The sequence below is a fragment of the Talpa occidentalis genome, unplaced genomic scaffold (assembly GCF_014898055.3).
Source record: "Talpa occidentalis isolate TD23 unplaced genomic scaffold, MPIMG_talOcc4v2.1 talOcc4.3, whole genome shotgun sequence".
Lineage (NCBI taxonomy): Eukaryota > Metazoa > Chordata > Mammalia > Eulipotyphla > Talpidae > Talpa > Talpa occidentalis.
In genome coordinates, this window is record NW_023603184.1 from 45,309,519 (window position 1) to 45,324,960 (window position 15,442).

The 15,442-nt window shown below is 35.9% G+C and overlaps 1 long non-coding RNA gene and 1 other non-coding gene across 2 annotated transcripts in view; one reads left to right on the forward strand and one right to left on the reverse strand.

Moving 5' to 3' along the window:
- The window catches only part of LOC119254707 (uncharacterized), an 847,730-nt gene that overhangs the window by 261,248 nt on the left and 571,040 nt on the right, over nucleotides 1-15,442 (reverse strand). Inside the window, exon 3 of the long non-coding RNA XR_008553383.1 lies at nucleotides 14,740-14,808. This is a non-coding gene — a long non-coding RNA (uncharacterized LOC119254707). The remainder of the gene's footprint in view (nucleotides 1-14,739; nucleotides 14,809-15,442) is intronic.
- LOC119256422 (small nucleolar RNA SNORD29) lies at nucleotides 14,562-14,628 on the forward strand. The gene has a single exon (XR_005127757.1). It is a non-coding gene; the product is annotated as a small nucleolar RNA SNORD29 (small nucleolar RNA).

Consider the following 15,442-nt stretch of genomic DNA (forward strand, 5'->3'; position numbering starts at 1 on the left):
TGAGGTTAGGTAGCTGACATTCATTCAGTAATAGAAGAAAACCTTGCAATTTCTACCAGTTTTGGAGTAGCCTACCATAATTTTTTTTTAATATTTCACCACAGTTTTGTTGAGGTATGCAAAGACATTATAATATGTAATTACCTAGAGTGAAGCACTGCAGTGGATACAAATATATATGAAAGAAATATTAGTTTAATTGCAATTGCCCATTAGACTTAATGAACATTAACATTAAATATTAGTCAAATGCATGTCATCTACAAGATAAAATGTTAGTGTGTAAAAAAAACAAACAAACATGGGGGCTTCCCTGTTGGTACAGGGATTAACTCTCAGAGCTATCAAGCTAACGCCAGCTACTGAGGCATGAGTTCGATCCCTGGCCAAGGAGCAGACCTCTCCTGTCTCACCCACTGCTCCCCTCAGCAGTGTCTTTCAGTAGATCTGCCTGTTGTGCTCCCCACTCTGTCTCTGATGAATCCTCTCACCCTTTGCATCTCTGGTCTACACCCCAGTTCCTGTATGCATAAATAAAATAAAACTTTAAAAAATAATTGATTTTTTTCTAAAAGGGATTTATAGAGATTAGTTATGTAGGTGAGATTTGTCATCCACATAGAAAGGACTCTCTATCATCTGAAACATCTAATAGCTCCTGGGAGCAAGGACACTGCATTTCTATAACTCTATAGGTCAGAGGTGGAGCTTCTTGTTCCACGGTTTTTCTTTGGAGTTAAGTTTTCCCATCAGTAGAATAAAGGCATAGTCTAGGGGATTGTGATGATCTCCAGTATATTTTTAGTAAAAGGTTTTATAAATTATTTAGGAGTAACTACTTTTCCCTGGATTGAGAAAGGACATTAAAAAGGAGGGACTGATCATGAATGATTTAATTTGAAAACAATCATAACAAACAAAGCAGGAGGAAAAGCCATCTTTTAGGGAAAATATATTTACTACTTGAATATTCTATTAAAGCACGGTATTAGTTTAGAAACAAAACATTGCTGGGTGCTCAGTATATGTGGAGAATGCTTTGGGAAATGACAAGAGGTTGGAAGATTTCAGGAAAAAATATTTTAGAGATTAGAATTCAAATTCTTACATCTGTCTAAGCTATATTTTTAATTTTTTTTCTAAAATTTGTGACTTTAGGGTTATTTTATAAGGGAATTTCTTTTTTTTCTTTTTTTTTTTTTTTTGAGGCATGTTTTATTTATTTGTTTGTTTGTTGTTTTTTGTTTATACAAGCACTGGGTACAGTCAGAAGTGCGGGAGGGTGAGAGAATTCACCAGAGCCAGTGGAAGGAGCAGAGCAGGCAGAAGGACCGAAGTACACTGCTGAGGGGAGCAGCGGGAGGCAGGAGAGGTCTGCGCGCCATGTGGGACCCTCCTCCGGTGGCCGGGGAGCAGCCGGGGATGGAACCGCCGCCGCCGAGGCCACAGGCAGCTTCACAACCCAGCGCTCAACCGCTGCACCACCGGGAGGCCCTAGGGTTATTTTAAAAATGACTGCATACTACCACATATTCTTTTTAATTTAATAACAAACAATTAGTGATGCAATTTGCCCACATTTCAATTTTTATCTCTCATTCTGTAAAACTGATAGGTCTTATTCAAGAGTTTAGATTTTTAATTGAAATCATATCTCAATCTTTATCTTGTGCATATTTTTGCAAATATGTCCTGATTGCCTATCAAACATGGACATAATCTTATGAAAAAAAAAAGATCAATCAATTGTCTTGGTATCAGCAAGCAGTTGGTTAAATGAGTTGTTCAGCACCCTTGTATATTCTGTTTGCTTATGTATACATCTTCCTTCTAGATTTAGATATTTTATTTTGGAGCACAGATCTTAAAATTCCCATTTTTATCAGTGAATTAAACGAAAACCACTACTAATAGTGCCACCTTGTGTCCTGAATTCAAAAGCAAGCATGCGTATTTACACATTACAAAATATTTAAGCTAAAAATAAGTGTGTACATAAAATAACTCCAAATTTATCTTTTCAGAGTTAAGCATCTGGAGGTCTAGGGAATTCAAGTGATTCATTGAAAACCATTCAGTCAGTTACTGGTGCAGCTGGGACTAAAACCTCAGATTCCTGATTTTTGGTTTGTCCCTTTTTTAATATATCCCATTCTTTTGAGAACTAACTTTATATGGCAGAAGAAAAGTAATCAATTTTAATTTTATTAATTCTATTATAGATATTATATTAATTAAACTTCAATTTATAGTAATAATAGGATTCAGTTTTGAAACTTAAATACTTTAAAATCCTAATATTAATGAATATGTATAGTGATAATGTAGATTTCTATTATTAATTCATGTCAGGGTTGATTAACTTGAAGAATATTATCCTTTTGATTGTTTTTTAAACATGTTAATTTAAGAGAAATCACCCAAGATATCTTCTCTCACATTACCTAATTTATGTGGCATTAAAGCACAAATCCATTTTAGTTTTCAGAAGTAATATTTAAAAGAAGATTGAGAGTAAATGACACAATCGTAGAATTACAATTAATGCTAACTAAGGGCCTCCCTGGTTGCACAAGGGATTAAGACACGACCTATGAATCTCTCCACAGCCACTGCAGCTTGAGTTCCATCCCTGGCCAGGGAGCAACCCACATGGCACAGCAGACCTTTCCTGTCTCACCTGCTGCTCCCCTTAGCAGTGTGTTTCAGTAGATCTACCTGTTCTGTTCCCCACTCTGTCTCTGGTGAATCCTCTCATGCCCCATACTTGTGGCCTGTACCCCATTTCTTGTATGCATAAGTAAATAAATCTTAAGAAAAAACAATTAATGCTAACTAATAAGTTTCATAGCTCTTTCTCACATATAATGGAAATTTTGTATACCATGTACTTTCATATACTATAATTTGAGGCTTTCTTTTTTTTGTTTAAAGATTTTTTTAAAGGTATAATCTTTCATTTATTTATTTTTTTTTCCAAAGATTTATTTATTTATTTATTTATACAAGCACTGGGTACAGTCAGAAGCACGGGAGGGTGAGAGAATTCACCAGAGCCAGAGCAGGGAATAGAACAGGCAACTGATGAAATACACTGCTGAGGGGAGCAGCGGGCGGCAAGAGAGGTCTGCGCGCAATGTGGGACCCTCCTCTGGTGGCCGGGGAGCAGCCGGGGATCGAACCGGGGCTGCAGAGGCTGCAGGCAGCTTCGCAGGCCAGCACTCAACCCCTGCGCCACCAGCGGAGGCCCTTTACTCTCATTTTTTTCTGGTGTTGAGGAAGTTGAAAGTATGTGAAACAATGGGTAACAAAAAGGAAGTGAAGACAGTACTTCTTGACCATAGGTGATATGCTGAGAGCATCACAGACACTGCTCTCCAGTCAATTAAGAAAGCACTTCAGAGATTACACAGTACAGCCCCCACTGATTCTCCTACAGTGGCAGTGCTGTTTCCACTCCAAGTTATCTTTCTCCTTTATCACAGCCTTCCCGTGGAAAGAACACTATCTCTAAAAAATCATGTGGATTATACTTATATAAATATCCTCAGGTATTTAATTATTTTGGAACAGTTATAAATGGATTGGTATTCTTAATTTCTTCCTGTTCAGACTGATTTATATAAGGTTACTAATTTTTGCGTATTGATTTAGTTATCTGCTACTTGGCTGAACTGGTTTATTGTTGGTTTTTGTTTTTTTTTTTTAAAGATTTATTTATTTATACAAGCACTGGGCACAGTCAGAAGTGCGGGAGGGTGAGAGAATTTACCAGAGCCAGAGCTGGGAGCAGAGCAGGCAGAAGGACCGAAGAACACTGCTGAGGGGAGCAGCGGGTGGCAGGAGGGGTCTGCGCACAATACAGGACCCTCCTCCGGTGGCCGGGGAGCAGCCGGGGATCGAACCGGCGCCTCAGAGGCTGCGGGCATCTTCACAACCTAGCGCTCAACCGCTGCGCCACAGGGGAGGCCCCCTGTTTTTTTTTTTTTTTAAGATTTATTTATTTATACAAGCACTGGGGTACAGGCCAGAGGCGCAGGAGGGTGAGAGAATCCACCAGAGACAGAGCAGGGAGCAGAACAGCAGAAGGACTGAAATACACTACTAAGGGGAGCAGCAGGCGAGACAGGAGAGGTCTGCCTCACCATGTGGGAATCTCCCCGGCCAGGCAGGAATGGAACTGGCACCATGGAGACTGCGGACAGCTTCCACAGCACTGTGCTCAACCCACTGCACACTGGGGGAGGCCCTGGTTTATTGTTGTAATTAGTTTTTTCTGTTGATTATTTAGGGTTCTCTGTATATATATGATGTAATCTGCAAATAATAGCATTATCTCTTCTTTCCCTATCTGGATTCATTTTATGTCTATTTTTTAATTGTCCTACCTAAAACTTCAATATTATATTGAGAAGCAGTGATGAGAATGGGCATCTGTGTTTAGTTCCAGATCTCAATGGAAAGGCTTTCAGTTTTTTACCATTGAGAATGATGTTAGCTGTGGTTTTCTCATATATGGTTTTTATTATGTCAAGATATGCTCCTTTGAACCCACATTTTTCAAGGACTTTCATCATAAATGGATGTTGAACTTTATCAAATGTTTTTTCAGCATCTATTGATACAATCATATGGTTTTTATTTTTCTTTCTGTTGATGTAGTGAATTACATTAATTGATTTTTGGATGTTGAACCATCCTCATGTCCCTGTAATAAATCACACTTGGTCATGGTATATAATCCTTTGATGCATTGTTGGATTTGGTTTGCTAAGATTTTATTGAGGTTTTTTGCACCCATGTTCATTAGGCAGATCGGTCTTTTCTTTTTCAGTTTTGCTAGAAAACTGGACTGCCACATGCAAAAGACTGAAACTAGACCACTATCTCACACCATACACAAAATCAACTCAAAATGGATGAAAGACTTGAAGGTAAGACTAGACTCCTTCAAATATATAGATGAAAATATAGGCAAAACACCCCATGATATAAACCTCAGAAACACCTTTGAGAGCTCTTCTCCAGAAACAAGGAAGGCAAAGGAGAATATAAACAGCTGGGGACTAAATCAAACTAAAAAGCTTCTGTGTAAAAGAGACAGGAACCAAAAGGAAGAGACACCCTACGGAATTAGAGCAAATATTTGCATATCATATATCTGATAAGGGACTGATGTCAAAGACCTACAAAAGTTTACACAACTCAACCAAAACAAAGCAAACCACCCAATCAAAAAATGGACAGAAGATCTAAAAAAAACACTTCTCCAAAGAAGAAATGTAAGTGGCCAACAAACATGAAAAAATGTTCAACATCACTTATTATCAGGGAAATGAAAATTATTACCACAATGAGATGCCACCTCACACCTGTAACAATGGCCCACATTAAAACAAAACAAAACAAAGCAAAAACCAAACAACAACAAAAAACATAAACAAGAAATGCTGGCAAGGATGTGGTGAAAAAGGAACATTTTACACTGCTGTTTGGTCCAGCCACTATGGAAAGCTGTGTGGATTTTCCTTAAAACTAAAAATGGATCTACCATATGACCCAGAGATTCTACTCCTAAGAGTCTATCCAAAGGACATAAAAACACTTGTTCAAAAGGAAACATTAGCTCCTATGTTTATTGCAGTACTATTTACAGTAGATGATACATGGAAACAACCTGAATGCCTCCAACAGATGAGTGGATCAAGAAGATGTGATATCTATTCACAATGGAATACTACTTAGCCACCAAAAAAGAGAAATTCATGCCATTTGCAGCAACGGGACAGAGCTGGAAAGGATTATGTTAAGCAAAATAAATCAGAAGGAAAAAATCAATATCAGATGATTTCACTTACATGCAAAATAATACACCAAAAAAAAAAAAAAAGGATCTGTAAAAACACAAAACTTGCAAACTTTTGTAGATCTGAGGCATACAGTAGGGGAGGAGGAGAGAAAGGTGTCAAAACAAGGGAGGGAAGAACACAAGGGACTCTGGGGATGAATCACAGGTGCCCTATGGTGATAGTAGAACTACGGGACTACACCTAAGGGGAGAAATAAAATACTGTCCAAAAATTAACAATGATGTTAGAAAATAAAATAAATAAATGTTATTCTATTTTACATATGTCATATATAATAATGTATTCAGTATATGTTGTGCTTAATTAATTAATTCACTTCATTTGAAGTGTGTTTGCTTGTTTACTAAAAGTTTAGGATGATCTTACAGCAGGAGTTATGTTTCTGGTACTTCAAATTTAGTTAATAGGACTTCCAACATTAAGATATAAAGATTTTCTAATGCATCCAGTTGACTGATGGAATTTATCCCATAGAGCCAAAGCTATAGCAAATTAAAAGCTAGGAACCATTTTCTTCAAGCATCACAATCACAGATACGTGCTCATGTCACTTAGTGAAATTTTTGGTACTAGATTGTGCAAAAACACAACTTTGATAGTCCTACTATTAAAAAGTATTTATTTTTATTGAGATAATTTGGAAAACCCCCATAAAGTATAGCTACTATAGTGTAGCCCCCACCAAATTACCCATAGTTCACCACCATAGTCCACTGTGCTTCCTTTCCCCTTTGTTCCCTTTTTAAAAATAAATTCATGTAAATTTGGCTGTGTCATCCTGATCACCATGAGAGTAGTAAGACCAACACATGAATGCCCACACAAGCTTTATAAAGGAGGAACAGAAGAAAATAAAATATGGCAAGTGTAGGAAGGCAGAAGATAAAGAAAAATGGAATTTTGAAAGCCACACCTAGTTTTTCAAGATGCTAGGTAAAGCCACTGTTGAACTTAAAGACAAATAAAAATAACATACATATTGCTATGTCAAAAATTATATGACTTAATGTATCATTCAAAAATTAATGCACCAGTTTGTATTCTTTCTGTCAGCTGCATAATTAGGGGAGATATTAATGTTCCAAAGTGCAATGTGAAAAAATATTGTAGATATAAACTCCAATGAACTACAGAGGTTAGTTTATTAACTTCTTTCCTAACATTGATATCTATATATAAGGTAAGAATTTTATGAATTTTGAAAAATTTGGCTTTCTGAGGTTGCAAAATTTTCCATAGTGACTGCTTAGACTCCTTTGCTGAACTTTGTATGTTTGAAGAAATCATAGCTTGCAATTTCAGATGAAATATATATATATATGGACATATATATATATAACATATATACTATATAACATTTATTATATATCTATATATTATATAATCAGCAAATATGGCAACTTGTTTGGTAAAGAATGAAATGAAATCTGTGTCAAGAACCTAAGAGATTAGTTTAATGCTATCTCAGCACTGTTAACTAACTTCTGGCATTCATGAAATATTAAGGGAAGAATTTATCTACTGACCTGAAAGAGAAATGAGAAAATTATGTACTGAGAGCAACTAATATATTTGTCTCAGCTTAGAGACTTGACATATTAACATGCTTAAGAATAGTCTTCAGATTAATTTTTAAAATTTGAAAAAAAAAAAACAATGTTCAGGAATATGAAGTGAATAAAGGGAAAAGAAGTCTGTATTTCCCAGTATAACATCTGCAATGGTGTTAAGATAAAAATGAACAAGCAAGAAGACATCTTTCCCAATCCACATTGGAGTTATTAGATCAAATGAAACCTCCCCCTTTCTCTCTCTCTCTCTCTCTCTCTCTCTCTCTCTCTGTCTCTCACATTGCTATAACTGCTTCTACAAGAACCCGATGTAGATGGAAAAATTAAAGCTTAATCAGTTACTGTTTTAGCAAAATGGGGCATTTCAGCATCATTTCTAGATATTTGTGTCATGGAAATAGGACCCAAACTCTATTTTTAAGTATATATATATATATATATATAACAGAATAGAAATTTAACTGGATCTTTAGTTCATTTAAAAAAGAAAAAGAAAATGTAGCATGATGTGGTAATATGCAGCCATCATATACAGTATTAAAAACCAATATTACTTGGATAAGTATGATACAATTCAAAAAATATAAATGAATGTTTAAAAATGTAAAATAGTCTGAGAAAAAAGTGGATTTTTATGTGGTAATATCAATGAAGTTATGGATTTTTTTTCTTTATCTCATTTCTATTTTAGCTGTTCCTATAATAAATATTTATTGCTTTGATAAAATTAGGATCATTATTTTAAACCAAATAATCAAAGAAAAGGAACTGGGAAGCACAGAGTTTTGGGATGTAATACTTTGAAGAATGACTGGAATGATGGGACCATCCCTGGGAAGCAGAGAACTTTGTGGGAGGACTAAGCCTCTCAGGGTGTCCGTCAGTAAGATGTGATATAAACTTATGTCCATGCAATGAATCTCCAGAAAGCACATTTATTTGGGACACATTAAGAACCTGGCAATTGGAGCAACTCTGCTCCCAGGACTGTCTATGCAAGTGTCTGTGTGTCTTCTATCCTTCCCCCATTTTTTATGTTATTAGGAATGGATAAGTATGTTTATCTCTCATCTTGCTCCCCCAAAAGGTTTAAGGTTGCTTAAAAAAACACAAAATACTATTTGATAACAAATGTAATAATAGAGAAAGCCAAAACAGAGGTAATAAAATAAAAGAAAGGATTACATGAAAATGTATACCATAAAGCCCTTTTTGCATGGTGCCCTCTTTCTGTGGACCTTTGGGAGAAATTTTTCATTTCATAATCAAGGAAAGTGCATCTTTGGAACAATTTTTGGGGACACTGTGTTATAAAATTGAAAAGATTTTTATTTTTGCCTCTGATATTAAAAACTTGCTGCTATATCCAAGCCTACCCTAGCAAGGAGAAGGGCCTTATGGTATGCATCTTCATGTAATCCCTTCCCTCTCTTTCTTTAAAATATAATAAACCTGCCCCTTGGATATATTTCAAAAAATAAAGCAATAAGAACAAAAAAGGAAAGAATTGGGAAATGGATGAAGAAAGGAAAGAGAGAGGGACAGTGGAAGGAGCAGGGAAAGAAAGTTACAGAGTGAGAAAGATGTGTGCAGATGTATAAAACTTCACACAATTGATGTATTAAATCTCATATCTTCTAGTACACCCTCCCCACATTTAATGCTATCTAATATCATCTAAACCATTTTAAAAATAGGTATGTTGGTATTTGTTTTTTTAAAGATTTATTTATTTATTATATATACAGGCACTGGGTACAGTCAGAAGCGCGGGAGGGTGAGAGAATTCACCAGAGCCAGAGTGGGGAGCAGAGCAGGCAGAAGGACCGAAGTACACTGCTGAGGGGAGCAGCGGGCGGCAGGAGAGGTCTGCGCGCCATGCGGGACCCTCCTCCGGTGGCCGGGGAGCAGCCGGAGATCGAACCAGCGCTGCAGAGGCTGCGGGCAGCTTTGCAACCCAGCGCTCAACCGCTGCGCCACCGGGGAGGCCCTGTTGGTATATTTTTATATAGTTTTTTTTAATAGAGATTAGCAGTGTATCTGAGAAATAATAATAAAAAAAGCCTTGCAGAGTGTCCATTGTACAGTTGATACAAATAATACACATTGGGTGGTCTAAGGAGCTTAGTGATCAGGTTTACTGTATGGAACACTGGAAAATAGAAGCTGAAAATAAAATTAGCAGTGGTATAAAAATAAGAGAAAATAATCGGGGGTTCCAGAATATTGATGCAAAACTGATAAAAATACTATACATGCAACACTATTGAGAACATCCATACACCTGTTGGAAGGTGTTGCCGTATAGTACACCTACAATAAGTAGTGTGTAATAAGTAGTACAAACTACAATAAATGTGTGTGTGCAGACATATCTATATAAAGTCATTGAAAATTATATAAACAAAATAATTTAGAGATCTTTCAATCAAAAATGTCTAAAATACGTATAGCAGTAGTGACATAAAAAATACTTCAGACAGATTTTTTGCTTATTTTTTAACATATTTTTTACAGTGTTCCTTTTTAAACAATGGACAGTAGAATTTAGTATATGTATACATTCATAAGTAGGTTTTGTATTGTTTATTTATCTTTATTTTTTTTAGTAAAATATTATCAGATAATTATGAAATACCTATCCAGAGGTGACTGATGTTGGGTGAATTTACTGTGGAGGCAAGAAAGGAAGCTGATGGAGTAAGGAGTTGGTTCTCAATCTTTTGTTTGATGTAGAAACATTGATATATTTTACCCAGAGGCAAAACATGGTTATATTTGCATTTTTAAATACTTTTTCTCACTTGACTTTGTTCCTCTTTAGCTTACAGGAAGTGAGCGTTTGCATGATGAGCACTTCTCCACTTTGAGCTTGACTCTAGTAGAGACAGGCCAGGCACCCAGCTCAGACTACAGCTACCTTGACCTCTGGATGGACCTCTGTGCTAACCTTCCTGAGGGCTAGGGTTCCCAGGATGTGTCTGCAGAAGGCTGGTTGGAACTTGAAGGAGCAGAGACAAGAAGAGTAATAAGAAGGTTGGATGATACAAGTGGTGACAATCAGTGCATGTGTGGGGCTTGAGATAACAGGACAGATTAGAGAAGTGATAGAGGCCAACGGGCAATCCTAACTGAATTTGCTTTCTTTCTTTCACTGAAATGCTAGCATCATTTATACATACAGCTAATCTTCCTAAAATGATTTTACATTCTTGTGTATAAACCTTATTTTTTTTTAATCCACTAGTGTTCACCTCCTTGGTTAGATGGTGGATGTTTAAGTTTTGTTTGTTTTGATACAGCTTATCATTTAATAATGGTGCTTAAATAACTGAGATAAAAATGAGCAATATCAAAACCTTTGTGTCTTGCTAGATGTTTGTCTCAAGAAAATAAAATTTTAAATTTAAGCAAATGCATTAACAATGATTAAGGCAATGATTATGACACAGGAGAGATTTATGACAGATAATTCAGACAAGTCATGTGCTTTGGAATTTGATCTATTTAGTTAACTATAGCAAATAATAGAAAATTGCCTAACAAATTGCCACTAAAATTTCTACAACATATTTCAAACGATTCTTAAACATCTTTCAACAGGCATGTACTTTCCGCATTAAATGTGTTCCCAGTGCTCTACCGGAGAAGTCAATCAGATGTTATCATGTCTATTTCTTTAGCATGTCCTGTCCTTTGTTTCCAATATTTTTAATAACTTAAAGACTTCACTTATTAAGAAAATGTTTTATCTTTATTATTGATTAAATTTCTAAAAAATACTGAGATTGAGAATCTTTGTCCAAAATGTATTTCAATCTTATTATTATTTTTCTACATTTATGTTGGCATGGGACATTTAATCTTATAACTGAAGCTGAAACATATCTTTACTATGTATTAAGATTTATTTCAAGTGTAGTAGTATGAAAATGCATTCCATTGGTTAAGGTAAGAGTTAGATTTTAATCACTATGTTGCGAGAACTCATAATTAAACTGAGGATCTATGAAACTAGGATTTAAGAAATTAAGATATGTAACCAACTGCACAGTTGGGCAGTGGTTGCTTTTAAATAGACCAAATAATAATGAACCATATGTAGTTAGATTAGTCTGAATACATTCAGGTCTTTGTCCCTGTGTCTCTGTATGGTTATTTTTCTCCAAACATCTCCTTGGCTCTCAACATCACCTCCTTAGTTTTCCACTCAAATGTCACCTTATGAAAGATGATGTCCCTGATTACTCTCACTCCTATGCACTATATCCCCCCTTTCTGATTTATTTAAATTAAAAGCCCTTATCACCATATGGTATGTCATATATTTATAAGTTTCTATTAATGTGTACCTATTTCCCTTCACTAGAACACAAACTCCATGAAGAAAGATTTTGACTTTGTTTTGCCCACGGGTATCCCCATATCCCACATATAGACAACCTATAAATAATAGTTGCATGAATTAAACAAATGAAAAGCTAAATGTGGAGCCTGTCAAACTCAAGTAACATTCTTAGATTTACCACCAATCCATAGGCAATTATACAGAAGAATTATCTAACATAGGGATTTCCCAGTGAAAAGAAATTTTCAAGAATTTTTTAAAGCCTTTTGAACTTCGTAGGGGTTTGAAGAACATGAGGCATGAGCCTGGTGATTATCAGAGCTTTCTTTATAATTCAGAACATCCACACATGGACTTTGTTTCTCTACAAGCATAATGATACCGAATCTGCTTACAAAAAAATGTTAACATTCATCATTTCCTCCTAACAATTGTGAAGCCTCATTTGTTATACAGGAAAATTTGGAAGAATGGAAATCAATTATTTATTAATCAGATATAGTTCTTAATTTCTCAAATATATCAAGATGAATACAAATTATTTTTATTTCCCCAGATAGATAATGGACACTTGCTATAAAGTAGGCAGTGTATTTGGCACTGGGTGTATGGAAATGAGTAAAAAATACCCTCATTTGATAAGTTTAGGATTCCATTGGGATTGGACATAAACATCTCTTGGAAATAAAATAAATGATTGAAAATAATTCATGAAATATGCCCATTCATTAATGGCTTAGCAACAATCTCAAAACTAATGCCATTTATTCATTCATCAAAAGAGTCAGTTTGCACACACCACCAGTGAGTATTTACAGGAAATTTTTAATTGTGTGTTATTATTCAATTAAGTGGATTTTCATTAGATATTTTCAAGGTCAAGCAATCATTGGTGCTAGTTGTATTTGTATATAATTTGTATTCAATATTCAACTGTAAAGATCAATTTAAAAATATCTGGTTTAACTATCTCTAATGCTAGCCATGAAAGATGTCCTAATGAAACAATAGAAGACAGTATTGTTGTTCTTCAAAGCTCTAAATAATAAAAATATCTGTCTACTCTAGCAACTATGGTGATTATGAGAGCTTTCTTTATAATTCAGAACATCCAAACATGGACCTTGTTTTTCTACAAGCATGATACTGGATCTGCTTACAAAAACGTTGACCTCCATCATTTCCTACTAACAATTGTGATGGCTCATCTTTATGACAACTGAATCCTTTTGATGCATCAGAACAGTTAGTATGACTACATTTGTATAAAAGTAGAAGATGAAAGAAAAGCAAAAAAAGTTGCAGGAAAGGTAAGAGGGAGAAAAGGCAGAAGAATGCACTCAGTTACAAATTCTGAAGTATTTGACAACTAATTCAGAGTGTATGTTGACCATGGCTATTTTAAGTAATTCTGAGACTTCTGAAAGGAAATCTTACAGAACAAATGCAAGAAAAGCTTGGATCTTATTTTTTTAGGTAATTTTGGACTTCCATCCTGATAGATGACCATTTTTGCTTTTTTAAGGATCTAGCTTCCTAGATCACATATGTGAACAAATTATACAAACTCCCTAAATATGATCTAGGAAGATAGATATTATAGATATATAATTATATATATATATATATAATTATACATCTGAATGATAATGCAGTCTCTTTCTAGTGACTTCAAGCTCCACTCCATTGTTTCCCCGACCCTAGAACAACTGAGTTGGGATTGGTAACCAAGTCCCAAGGATATTTTTTTATCTTCAGGCAGTGTTTTGTATTTAATGCCCATGTTCCCAAAAATTGGTATGCTGACACTCTAACCACTAACATCATGGTATTTGAAGATGGGAACCTTGTGCAATAGGCTTAGATATTATCAGGAGGGTGAGTTCTTCATGATGGGATTAGAGTTCTTATAAGGCAAGACCCCAGAGCACTTGCTTTGCTATATTTCACAATGAGTGCAAAAAAGGAGGTCATATAAGCACAAAGTTAGAAGGTGCCTGTCTACAAGTTAAAAAGTAGTTACCTCAGAATAAACTGATCTTACTTTCACACTGATCTCAGCTTTCCCAGGCTCTAGACCTATGAGGAATAAATTTCTATTGTGTAAACCATCAATCTGTGGTATTTCAATAAGTCAGCCTAACTGCTTAAGACAGACTAGTTCAAGCAGCATAGCTTTATGCCATGGGATGGAAGGTCTTCCTGCAAGCTACCTGGAAATTCTTAAGGATATATTGCAGAAAGAAATATCTCTTTTATAAGTGGTGCTGGGAAAACTGGACAGCCACATACAAAAAAATGAAACTAAACCACTCACACCACATACAAAAATTGACTCAAAATGGATTAAAGACTTAGATTTAATTCCTGAAACCACAGAAAAGAAACTTGACAAAGCACTCTACACCAGTGGATTAGAGGGACTTGAATTTTACAGCAAAGGAAACAAAAGCAAAAATAAATTAATGGGGCTATGTCAAAATAAGTAGCTTTTTATAGTGAAAACGATTATCATTAAAGCAAAAAAAGGCACCCTACTGAATGGCAGAAACTATTTGCATTCATCTATCTGAAAAGGAACTAACATGCAAGATCTACAGAGAACTAACACAGCAAAAAAAAAAAAAAAAAAAAAAAAAGCTAATAACTGAATTAAAATCTGGACTAACAAGGTAAATAGTTCTCCAAAGAAGAGATATAGGTGATCAATAGGCCATGAAACATAGTCAAAACCATTTATTATCAGGAAATGTAAAACAAAACTTCAATGCATTTCTGTGATGAATCAAACTAGCTCACTATTATTTACACAATGAAAATATGTGAACACCTGAGAAACTGGAAAAGACACATTTCAGGAAGTGTGTGCAAGGAATTTTTACACCTACAGTTTTATGTTTTCTTAGGTACTATTGCCAGCAATCTACATGTTTGATCAAAGGTCCAGTACCTTGTCTGGGGCCAGGAATGATTTCAGAGAAAGGCACGTGACTGCTTAACTCCAGACTGAAGTTGAGATCTGAAAAACAGGGCATGATGATGAATATCAATAGACCAAACGACCAAACTAAGGATTAACTGGAGTAGACCTGCAGTGTTAACTGATACAAAGTCTGTAGCCACTTGTAAACATGGTGTGGACTACATGCTGTTTTCCATCCAGTAAAAATGCAATTCTTGGAGGATGTGAAGCATAGTACAATTTAGCTGTTCAGGGCCTCCCTGGTGGCGCAAGGGGTTGAGACATAACCTCTGAAGCTGTCCGCAGCCTCTGCAGCATGAGTTTGAACACTGGCCATCCAGGGAGCTACCCATATGATGCAGCAGACCTCTCCTGATTCGCTTGCTACTCCCCTCAGCAGTGTATTTCAGTCAGTCTGCCTGTTTTCTTCCCCACTCTGTCTCTGGTGAATCCACACCCTCCCCCTCCCCGCACCTCTGGCCTTTACCCCAGTCCTCGTATGCATAGATAAATAATTTTTTTAAAAATTTTTTTTAAGATTTATTTATTTATTTATACAAGCACTGGGTACAGTCAGAAGCGCGGGAGGGTGAGAGAATTCACCAGAGCCAGAGCGGGGAGCAGAACAGGCAGACTGACAATGTGCACTGCTGAGGGGAGCAGCGGGTGGCAGGAGAGGTCTGTGCGCCAT